This window comes from Bombus bifarius, unplaced genomic scaffold, assembly GCF_011952205.1.
Source record: "Bombus bifarius isolate JDL3187 unplaced genomic scaffold, Bbif_JDL3187 scf7180000008673_frag, whole genome shotgun sequence".
Taxonomy (NCBI): Eukaryota; Metazoa; Arthropoda; class Insecta; order Hymenoptera; family Apidae; genus Bombus; species Bombus bifarius.
Window position 1 is genome coordinate 1 of NW_022884781.1, and position 11,992 is coordinate 11,992.

The following is an 11,992-nucleotide window of genomic DNA, read 5'->3' on the forward strand; positions in this document are numbered from 1 at the left end:
TTGAATTATTCATCTAATATAAAGAATAAGAATTTTGGAACAAAAAATTAAACGGTTAGTACAAACATTCGATAATTGCACGAAAAAGTCCTCTACGTAGTTACACAGCCGTCGTGTCCACTTTGAGAAGGACAGATTTCCCTGAGGTATCGCGGAAATTTGGCGGTCCATTGCGATCGAGCAGTGTAACATGATCCAATATTATCAGTTATCGTTGAGACAATGTGTCCGAGTAATCATTCAAAACTGAAAATTGCCTTATTTTAGGCTTTTTAAAATTAAATTTCCACTAACGCATTTGTAGGATTTCCCCGACTAAAATAAGATCAAACATGATATAATATGAATAATATTTAATTATCAATTATTAAGTAAGCAAATATGTTCCAAATTTTATCGTGTTTGGTGTCATTTTAACCAGTAAAACGCGAGAAACATATTAGCAAAAATTTCATTGATCAAAAATCGCAAATAAGAATCTTTCAACTTATCGCCAGACTTTAACGAGGCTCTCTTTCTCTTTCATTCGCGTTGTCAATTTTGAGGAATAGAGTCGTTCCTACGTCTCCATAATTGTAACGTTTCAGTCCCGATTTTTGTGCAATTATCGAATGTAATTATTAAAATTGTATACACGACATATTACAAACATTGAATCGAATCTTCTTCTGCAAAACGTTATCGAACACGAATAATCGAATCGAAAATTACTAAACGATCGGCTGTTGGATAAGTGTTTACTAAGAATCTGACTAAGTACACTCTCTTAAATGCAAATGACTCATTGAACTTTTTTGATATTAACTTTTTAATGAACGGCAATCCTCGAATAAAATCTTACTCAAACTGATAACATTAACAAAATATTTAAAAAATGTCAAAATCGGCGGTATCTCCTTTTTTTGTAAATATTTACCGGCTATTGAATCCATTGATTCTCGATTGCCTTATCTGTTTGCTTGTGTATATCTTTTATATATACATAGATGGATACACAAATAAGTTTCGTCTATGGCGAGATCAATTTAGCCACCTGAGTAACCAGCTATCTTTCGAATCAACAGATACAATACCGATACAATGATACGACATGCGATGTACATACTCGAAACGTTACAGATTGAATCAATGAATTAATGAATTAATGAAGAGTAACTGCTAATCATTGGTAGGATACACGCTTGTTAAAGATCGAAGATGTCCGTGAATTAATTAGCTTTGAAATTAAAAGGTTAGGTACGTGGGAGATTTTGCGTTTGAGGAAAATTATTCGAAGATAGCAATATGGTTGATGATACGGAAGTGTAGGGGTAATAGGGTGAATGCAACGAGCAATGTATAATAAACAATTGATAATTGGTAATAATGTATAAATAATTCGTAACGATTAAGAATAGAAGCAGATAGTAATATTTAATTAGAACCCATGTTTTTTGTTTCAACTTCCAATTTATGTTCCTTTGATAGCAAAAACTAAAATAGAATTGATTATAATAAATTTTGAATATAGGAGATTGAAAATTGAAATGGTTTATCAATTGGGCTGATTTCAAACTAATCTCGTAAAAAAGTTGTAAAGAGGAGAAATATAGCTTTAAGAAATACGCAATTAGTCGAGTGTTTACGGTACGTGCCAATAACAAGACAAGCTTTTGACTTTTGGAGAAGTCGACTGTAACAAAAATATATTATATTATATTATATTATATTATATTATATTATATTATATTATATATTATATTATATATTATATTATATATTATAGCTATAATTTTAGCAGATACTGTTTATCTATTTCGTTTTGCGTGTATTAACGTTCTCATGGTGTATCGTATAGTAATTAATGCATCAGATTATATACATATCGGTGTTTGTAGGTAACACGTTATACAGAGTGGAGAAGCAGCATCAAATTGTCACGATTGCAAAATAAAATGAGTGAACGGCTGGTGAACGAGCAAAATACTCGTACAATAACAAGTGAATGTAAAGGGAGCTCTAAATTCCAAGAAATTCCATTTTATCAGCCGAACAAAATGTATAATCTGATAACGTTTTGAGGATAGTAAGTTAGGTGTTTGTTCGACCAATCGCGGGGAGACGTAATCGCAAGGAGAGACGTCAACGAGGGTCGTAAATCCCCGTTACGATTATAACAATCGACACCACGAATTGATCGATCCCCTGATTTTCGTTGAGATAATAGGGGTGATTGAGGTTGTATAACCCTGTGATTCACAGAATTATAAATTATATGTTTCCAGCACTTAGATTACACTGACGTAGAGAAATAAGTAATTAACAACTTGTCGCACGAAGCTAAGATAGATATGTGCGTTAGAGCAGGGCTCTTATAATTAGATTTAGTGTATTAGTGGACGTAGCACTATGAGATATTTAGGAGAGGAAATGTATGCTCGACAATACCAAGACCGACTCTCGCGTTATGCTTAGACTGCCCCGCTGGGCATTAGCGTATACTTAGTAGTTGACTTTTCCAACGATGTAGAAGAAGTGAAGTTGAGTGACGATGCTGTGTCGGAGGAAAGCTAAGGATGGGTGTGTCTAGCGCACGGGACCATCGGATTTGTTGGTGCCGATGTTAGTTAAGAGAGTGAGGGAAACAGGTTTCGCTGTTAATTGGTTAACCGAAGGGTCTTAACCGCCCTCGAGAGAAAGTGGTTAGTGGGAGGAAAGTTGCAGCGCACGTGAGAAAATTAACTTTCCCTTGTCCCGCCGTGGTAGACAATAGTCTTTAGAAATGCTTCGGACACAGATGTTTGTTTGTTTTGAAGGACCTTAGCAGGCAAGTGACTCGGGTTTATGACGGGTGCTTAAGGATATTGAGGGTACGCCGTACGGAAAAGCGGACATCTGGTGTCCGTCTGGCCCGCGGTGTGTGACCTGGGCCAGGCAGAGAGGCCCGGCGTAACATTAGGCAGGCGAAAAAAATAGGTGTTAACGATCAAGTATAACAGATACAGTAGTAAATATTCAACAATTTTTCAACCGTAATGTATTTATACACAAATCTGCGTACTTTGTATCAAAGTTTCTGTTGAAAATGACAACGTGAGTTCGTGCTCGCCATCCATATGCAGATGCGTTAGTGATAAGAAATAGTAACTAGAGGATGATGCTAGTTACAATCGATAGATTTAATCGATAGGCTTAAGATGCTTTTTTGTTTTTATCCCTAGTTTTTGTAAGCGTGTGCAATAAAGGCTTTTTTTGGCTCAGAACGGTGTAATAGATTTATCCATTCAATAAAATAATAACTACTCTGATCTTACCTCTGAGTATAGAAATAACAACAGTTTCGATACATATATTTTTATGTACAGCATGTATAAAAAGTGTCAGGGCGTATAAGTGTCCACTAGCGTGATTTCGGAGGATCGGAGCCTCTGGATCGATTGATTCACGCAAAATTTTGTAAAAATTGACGTTTGCTGGCACCGTATGCTACTTAGCACGAGGATCAAATGGAACTTTACTGGGAAAGTATATTTGGATACCATGATGTGCAAGATATTATTCTTGTATATGTAGGATTTGTATACATTTTAATCAATTTACTTTTTTTAATCAATTTAATCCTCATTTTATCAATAAATCCAATTATTTTGCCATCTATCTCTATTACCGACTATCGAATTGTTCGTTGTTCCAAAAATGTGTTGCGCGCAATACTGGGCACTATTAAATAAATTTTCATTTAAATAATTGTTTAAATGTTAAAAGACAGAAATAAATTATTTGCAATTTCAACAAGTTTAGATATATTATTTAAAATAATGAGATTAATTGTTATTTACAAATTTTATTTTCTATTTATTCTAAAAGAAAGCTAATAAAATCAGAATCTTTGTTTGAAAGTCTTTTTTCACGCAGTAGATAATTCTGTAATAATGTGAAATCACGCTGATTGCTCCATTCTGTTTATCACGGGCTATCCCACCTGCTAACGAAAACTTGTTGTTTTCTCGTTGATGTCACATTGCTTACTTTCTACCTGACTGCGAAATATAAACTTGTTGCGAATAATCTCGATGTAAGACCCAATGAAATTTCAACGTCATTTCTCCAGAAAACGGTTCAATTGCGACTCATAGCTTATTTTGAAAAGTTGGCAAGTTGGTCCTCGCGATGAGTAGACGTTTGTAAAACTGTATCATCCAGAGTTGTAGAATTAGGGTGGCCCGGTCAAATAAGTGTATTTTTTATATACTCTGTACATATACAGGCTTTTCCAGAATAATTCCATACCGCCAGACAGGATAAGACGTCAAACAAGAAAAAAAACATTTTTCTTTTCTTCAGCTTATTTTTGCGCGTAAACTTTTTGCATTTAAAGCTAAAGTTTGAAATAGTTGTCGATACTCTGTCACACTGAACGTATTTCATTGTAAGCTAGCTCAAGCAGAAACAAAGCCTTATACAAGAAAACTTCATCCTCTTCCTTTGACTTACTTTTGCATACAGAAAAATCTGCAGTCTAAGTGTGCTATCCTGAGATTCCTTGATTATACATATCTTTTCTAAATTTTTCGTTTCTGTTAACAAAACTTCCATAAATGATAAAGTGCAGGTATTCCTAAAGGAAAAAATGTAAAGAAACTAAAATTAACGCCCAAACACCCAAAATTTCAACATTAACCCGCCATATATATATTGTTAAATATGTAAATTCGCACGTTCGTGGGGAGACGCGATCTCGAGGAAGTGCGCCAACGGGAGTCGTAAATTCCCGTTACGATTGACTAATCGACGCCACGAATCGTTCAATCCCTTATTTCTTTTGGGATAATAAGGGTAGTTAACATGAAGAGAACGCTGCTATTAACAGGTTATTATATATGTCGGAGATGAAAGGAAAACCGGAGCCTTCCCTTTGCAATTTTGAGGAAGCCTTCTAATGCTTTAGCCTAGATTTTATCATAACTGTAATTAAGCAATTGTCATTTGTAATTGTTTGACATTTGTGAAAGAGAAAGTGGGTTCGAGGTGACAACTGGTCGCCGAACGTAGCCACGGTCACGGGATAAACGTTTTGCCTGACGAAGGTGTGGATCGGTTGTATTGTTCTCCCTAGAAATCACATAGAATTGTACTTTAGAGATGCTGATATAATGGGACACACGTTGTATTAGGAATCAATCTCCAGACAGAAACAAGTCGTCCCATATAACGTAATACGTTATACCGTCATACCATATAACGTATTACGTTATAACGTTATAACGTTATACCATATAACGTAATACGTTATAACGTCATCCCATAAAACGTAATACGTTATAACGGCATACCATATGATGTATTACGATATAACATCATCCCATATAACGTAATACTTTATAACGTCATACCATATAACGTATTACGTTATAACGTTATAACATATAACGTAATGCGTTATAACGTTATAACATATAACGTAATACGTTATAACGTCATCTCATATAACGTAATACGTTATAACGTCATACCATATAACGTAATACGTTATAAAGTTATATCATGTAAAGTAATACGTTATAACGTTATACCATATATCGTTACATATGTCACGACCGGCATACTTCAAATCCGACGGACTGACGATAGAGATAAAGCACTCAGCGACAATGTATATCGCTGAAGTGCCTAATGAACCATCAACATCCCAACGGTCCTTCCACCGAAGGTTCTAGAAGAAAGAGCACGTGGCAACGATCGCGGACGCCTAGCAAATGCATGGACGGTGGGGATGTTGAGGGATGACAAAAGAAAGTAATCGGATCCGATCGAAAGTAAAATCATAAGAGTCAGTCTTAGAAAGTCACGCCTAGAGTTCGGAAGTAGATTGTAAAGTGTATTGATGTTAGAAAAAAAATAAAGTTTTCTTTTTTTATTTTTTACCTCAAATTCCTTTTTTATTTTGTTATTTTACGTGACACATACATCGACACTCTGTGTTACCACAGATTTTATACGAAATAGTGAAATTGGAAATTGAATACTGTATTCAGAGTTAAAATATAATGCTATATGGAAATGAAATAGCACTTCAAAGACTTGATAGATTTCGTTAATAAAATAAAGCAAAATAAATCTTTAATTCACTCACTACGAATTTATGGTATTGATTAAAATCAATGAATGTAGAGTTACTTCCGATTAAGGGTACAACTGTTATAAATTAAGAGCATAATTACATTGAATTAATGGGAAAATGTTGTTATAAATTATTGGTATAACTGTTAAGAATTAATGATGTAATTGTTTTAGATTAATGGCTTAAATGTTATAAATTAATGGCTTAGAAGGTATAAATGAATAGCTTAAATGTTATAAATTAATAGTTTAAATGTATAAAATAACAGTTTAAATGTTGTACATTATTGGCTTAGATGTTGAAAATTAATAGCTTAAATGTTATAAATTAATGGCTTAAATGTTATAAATTAATAGTTTAAATGTTATAAATTAATGGCTTAAATGTATAAAATAATAGTTCAAGTATTGTAAATTAATGGCTAAGATGTTGTAAATTAATAGCCTAAATGTTATAAATTAATAACTTAAATGTATAAAATAACAGTTCAAATGTTGTAAATTAATGGCTTAGATGTTGTAAATTAATAACTTAAATGTTATAAATTAATAGCACAAATGTTGTTGAGAATTGTGGATCTTTGAAGTCGAAATAATGTTATAAGAACACTAAATTTATACTGAGGATTAATTTTAAAATAGTAATATATTTATTTCATGGACGATTTCTTATATATTCATCGATACACACTTGCACGCGTCTCAGCACTTTCTTCTATACCCGACTGTTAACCGACTAAACAGTTTACATTCATCTGTTTTCGAGACGCCGCGCACACACATACATCCACACGCTGATATTCACATACAAGTATCTCTACTACACATTTAACCCAGTCCAACACAGAAAATTATACATATCTCAACAAATGTTATAAATTAATAGTTTAGACGTTATAAATTAATTGCTTATATGTTATATATTAATGGCTTAAATGTTATAAATTAATAGCTTAAATATTATAAATTAATTTCTCAAGTATTGTAAATTAATGGCTTAGACGTTATAAATTACTAGTTACAATGTTGTTATTTGATATTTTTTTTTATTTACCTTATATTTAAATTCTTCTTGGATGTTCACTGTCCGGAATTTCAGGCACGAAAGAGCTAGCGCGCGACTTCCGCGTTCCTTATATATCTTGACAAGGTGTCGAGATGTCAATCAAACGTTAACGATCTCTTGACATAGCAAAGGACGGGTTTTCCATTATAACAAAATCAAATTGAACAATTTCTTAATTTTTATCGTAAATTGGCGCCTTCGACGATTTAATACGGTATCCATTTTTATCATTTTAATAGTTTCTACAAACTAAGACTAAATTCACACCTCCTTGATACTAGTTTTCGACTATCAATTAGTTTGAACAAAAAGGGAAAAGAGCCTAACGGCAGTCGATGACGTTACTGTGAAATATGTTATGGTATTTAAATAATCAGCCAGATAAAATTCATATTAATCATTATATTATATTATCGATATTCGTTCATTTACTCGTGCTAATTACAAAATAAAATGTTCTCTTTTCTTGAATAACACCTACATCACCGTCTGCGATATTTAAATTTCTTATTTAATGCTTATTTAAAAGTCAGGTACCTTTTTAATTCCTCTCAAGTTAAACGAGTAAATTTACTGGTTATAGTTGTAACATAAAATGGCTATTTTCTTCAATACCACTTGCATCGCTGTACGTGATACAAATATTAATTATGTATCGAATAATATGTACCAATTGGCTGTAATCGCGGTTAGGTATTTCTTCGTTTAATCTATCAAGAGATCTATTAGGCTATTAGCGAAAGACTTATTGATTCCTCAAAGATGTATCTTAACTTAAATCTTAAAGATTAACTAAATGATTATATTTGATTAGTATTCGACAGTGTCTATCATATTCAGCCATCTTCTTTTATAATTGATACTGCTCGGATCAATTATTTTATAATAAATTGCAGATTATGCCACGGTATATTATAAGATATTTGTCTATAGCTCTTTTTTTCTAATTCGTTGATTTTATTATTAGTCTCGTTGGTTTTTCCTGTGAGTATCTGCTGTACGTACATTGGAAATACATAATGGATACGTACATTATATATATGTTTTAAAATATAAAAATAAAAAATTAACAATACTATTATAAATATTGCTATTATAATTAATTAATAATAATTTAATTAGATAATTAAATTAAAATAATTTATAAATATTTAACGTAATAAAATAAAATTTTTTAATAAAATTGATAAAAATTGAATTATCTTGTATATAAGTATATATTAATATATAATTATTAATTTTAAATATATTAATTTTAAAATCTTTATACATATATTTAATTTTATAAAAAAATTAAAATATAAATATAAATATTTTAACTTTAAATTGAAAAAATGCATTATATATAATTAAGTATTTATATATAAAAATTAATATAAATTATAAATATTTTATTATCTTGAGATATATAATTAAATTATTATTAATAATAGGTAATATTAATTTATAATTATTTATTTATTTATATATATATATACGTCGGGTTTACATTAGAATTAGGGTTAGGGGCGTGAAACGAATCTTCGTTTGGGTTACACGTTGTCGTTATGGAATAGAGAAGACATTGACTAGTGCAAATACGATTACCATAGAACCGGACAAGTAACCGTGGTTATTAGATATTCGAGAGACTAATGACAATGATCCTAGGTTCAATAACGAATCCGCGGACAACGGGACGGTAGTCGTACGCACTCGCAAAAAATCTAAGTCGGATTCTGTGTTAATATTCGCTGACCGTAAGGAGTTAATCCTTTTTTGTCGATGAGACCGCAAGAGAGAGAGACTTTCCGACCCGGTGATACCCCAGAGGAAAAATATGACGGGGTGTGTCTAAGGACACGAGATCATCGGATTCGTCGGGGACATCCTACGTTCGGAAAGTAAGGGAAATTGACGTTGCTGCTAATTGGCCAATCTCCATATCGGTAGTTAGAAAAGGATGCTAGCCGCCCTTGAGGGAGGGTTGCTAGTGGGAGACGTCGTTCGTGGAAAAATAGGTCTCTCCTGTCTTCCCGTAACTGGGACAAAGACTGTGTATCTGTTGAAGGATTTTAGGTAACTAGATATTAGTGTTTATGACGGTCCTCGGGCTAGCCGATCACGTACTGTGGAGACGCGTCGACATCTGGTAAACATCCTGCCCGGAGAATAGGATCTGCGTGTGGCGAGCTACGGGACAGAAACCGTTGGAATGTTTACTGCCATGTGCCGCTACAAATCTTTCTTTTAAGGAGAGCTATAGGATTACTTAATGTCTTTGTTAGATGGAGAGTTCGTTCCATTGACCGTGTGACACCAATTACCTCTCAGAGAAAAGACATCGACTCCCGACTGTCGGACGCCAACGCCGCGACGCATCTTAGTCCCCATCAGAGATAAGGCCCCAACCCCGACTTTCGGACTCCTTAGAATCCACACCAAACCCCCCAACATCCCCAAGCCAGGGTGTATATAAGCCGAGACTTCACCCAGCCCGGGGAGTTCTCGTTCTAGTTGCTGTTCTTGTACAACACCCCTTTCTCTGTTCAACGTTATTCTACTGTAAGTGCCAAAGTCATAATAAAGTTCGATAAAAGAGAATTAATAGTTGGGCTACGACTCAGCTTTCTTTTCTCTCGCAACCCAAGTATCCATTTTACGTGACATTTTGGCGATCCGTGCCAGGATCCATCAACTTCAAGAAAACGAAATTACGCATTTCGGATGCGATCGACTGCAGATCAGCTCACTTTGCGTGAAAATGACTTCTACGGAAAGCGGACTACGGTCATCACCAAAACTGAAACTGGTCACGCAAAGAAGAATATTCAGGTAAAGAACTGGATTCTTTTAAATATTATCGTACTCGTCACAATAGCTTCGCTAGTACAGACTCCAACAACAGTACAATAACCACTATGAGCAAAAAATGAGAAGACACATCTTCTGTTAGCCCTATGGCTACTGGTGTGGTGAGTTGCGAGTGTTGTCGAGTGTTAGAGTTGCTAGTGAGAGAGAGAGAGTTACCAAATAGTTGTCAAGTTATTTGATGTAAATACGAGCGTTGCATTTAGTTTTCCTGTTAATCAAACATCGTTTCTCTGTCTAACTAATATCTGTATTTTCAATCCATTATTAATAAATTATAATTAATCGGACAAAATTACACCTTTAATATATTCCGATATTACAATAACTTACCTTTTTCTACGTCAATGGACACGAAAGACGTTGAGTAAGGAATTAGAACAAGTGTGGATCGTTGGAAATCACTATGCTGCGGTCTACCATTCGTTTTACTCTATATATACCACGGAACAAAGGATAATTTTCACCGGCTTGGCTATGGCTACTGGTGTGGATCCAAGTATTCGGGCCATACTAGACGCTATGCAGAAGCAGAACGAAATCAAGTTAAGAAAACTGTTAAAGGAGACTATTAAAGCAGCGACTAGTCGGAGTTATCAGGGTAGTTTAGTTTCTAATAATTTGAACAAAAGCTTGGAGAAAACAGACGTTACTGTAGGAAATGAAGAAATGGTTTTGAAAGAATTTTCAAAAGAATTGCAGTCTAATGTAGAAAATTCTTATGAAAAGAAAGTATCAATTGACGCCGCTTCACAGGATTATATTTTCATTAAAACAGACTTAATGTTTGATGCCAATAGCTCGACAGAATACCAGAAAGAGTCTGTGAAACGAAGGAAAGAAGATATTGCAGTATTGTATAATGATTTGTCACCATCTTCGTCACAAGATACTCAAAATTTACAAGAATGGTTTGACAAAAAAAGTAAAAGTTTAGGAGAAGCAGAAAAAGATCATAACAAGAAGGATAATATTTCAATGAGAAATATTTTGGACGGCGATACAAATAAAGAAAACCAAATTGAAACGAAGGAATTAGAAGCAGTTAGTAAATCAACTGCTGAAAATGATACAAAATCAATAGACAACGTTGAACAAAATATATCGTTAGAATCCATGCAAAAAGCAAGAGATAATGCTTACAATAATGAACATTTGCTTATAGAAGAATACCAAATGATGACAGCGAAAAATGCGTGTGACACTACAGAATCAAAAACTTCAGCAGATCTTATGTCGAGAAATTTAGATGCTAATACACAAGAGAAGTCTTTAGAGAATAAAGATGACAAGAATCCATCTCCATCTATGTTAGATAGTAGTAAACGGAGCAGTCGTTATAATGTTGCTGCAAAGCCTGCTACTTCGCCAAAATTTGAAGAAATTGTTTATAATCAAACCAGACAATCAAACACAAATAAAATTTTGCGAAGCGCTTTAAAGACGAAATTAATCGAAGACAAGTCTGAAATAATTAATAAACAAAAGGCATCGGAAAATGTAGAAAATAAATTTGCCAAAGAAGAAAAGAGAGGTGTTAAACAAAAATCAATTTCAGATAATGAAAACGAAACAACTGATACTCGTCAACGAAGGGAAGTTCTTTTAACGAACACAGCTAGTGATAGCGATAGGTATAAATCTGTAGAAAATGATAATGCAGTAACGGGTGTAATAGCAACTGATGAAGCGAAACATAGAGGCAGACCTAGGAGACCGGATAAAGTCGAAGTTAAAAAAGATGAAGATACAAGGAAGATCCTAGAAAATGAGAAGGGTGGATTAGAAGAACAAAGAAAACTCGAAGAAGATACAAAAGAAGAAACTGCAGAGACAGAAGTCAATTCAAAAGGTATATTAAATAATAAGTGCGATTTACTTGATACCGAAAGAGCTATTGAAATTAATGATACGGTTCAGGATATTAAATTTACTGAAGGTAGAAGCCGCACTCAAAATGATATGGAAGATGTAGTA

The 11,992-nt window shown here is 33.6% G+C and overlaps 1 pseudogene; it reads left to right on the forward strand.

The window, feature by feature from the left end:
- The first annotated feature begins 10,455 nt into the window (after window positions 1-10,455).
- Window positions 10,456-11,316, forward strand: LOC117213309 (annotated as a pseudogene).
- Window positions 11,317-11,992: the final 676 nt, after the last annotated feature.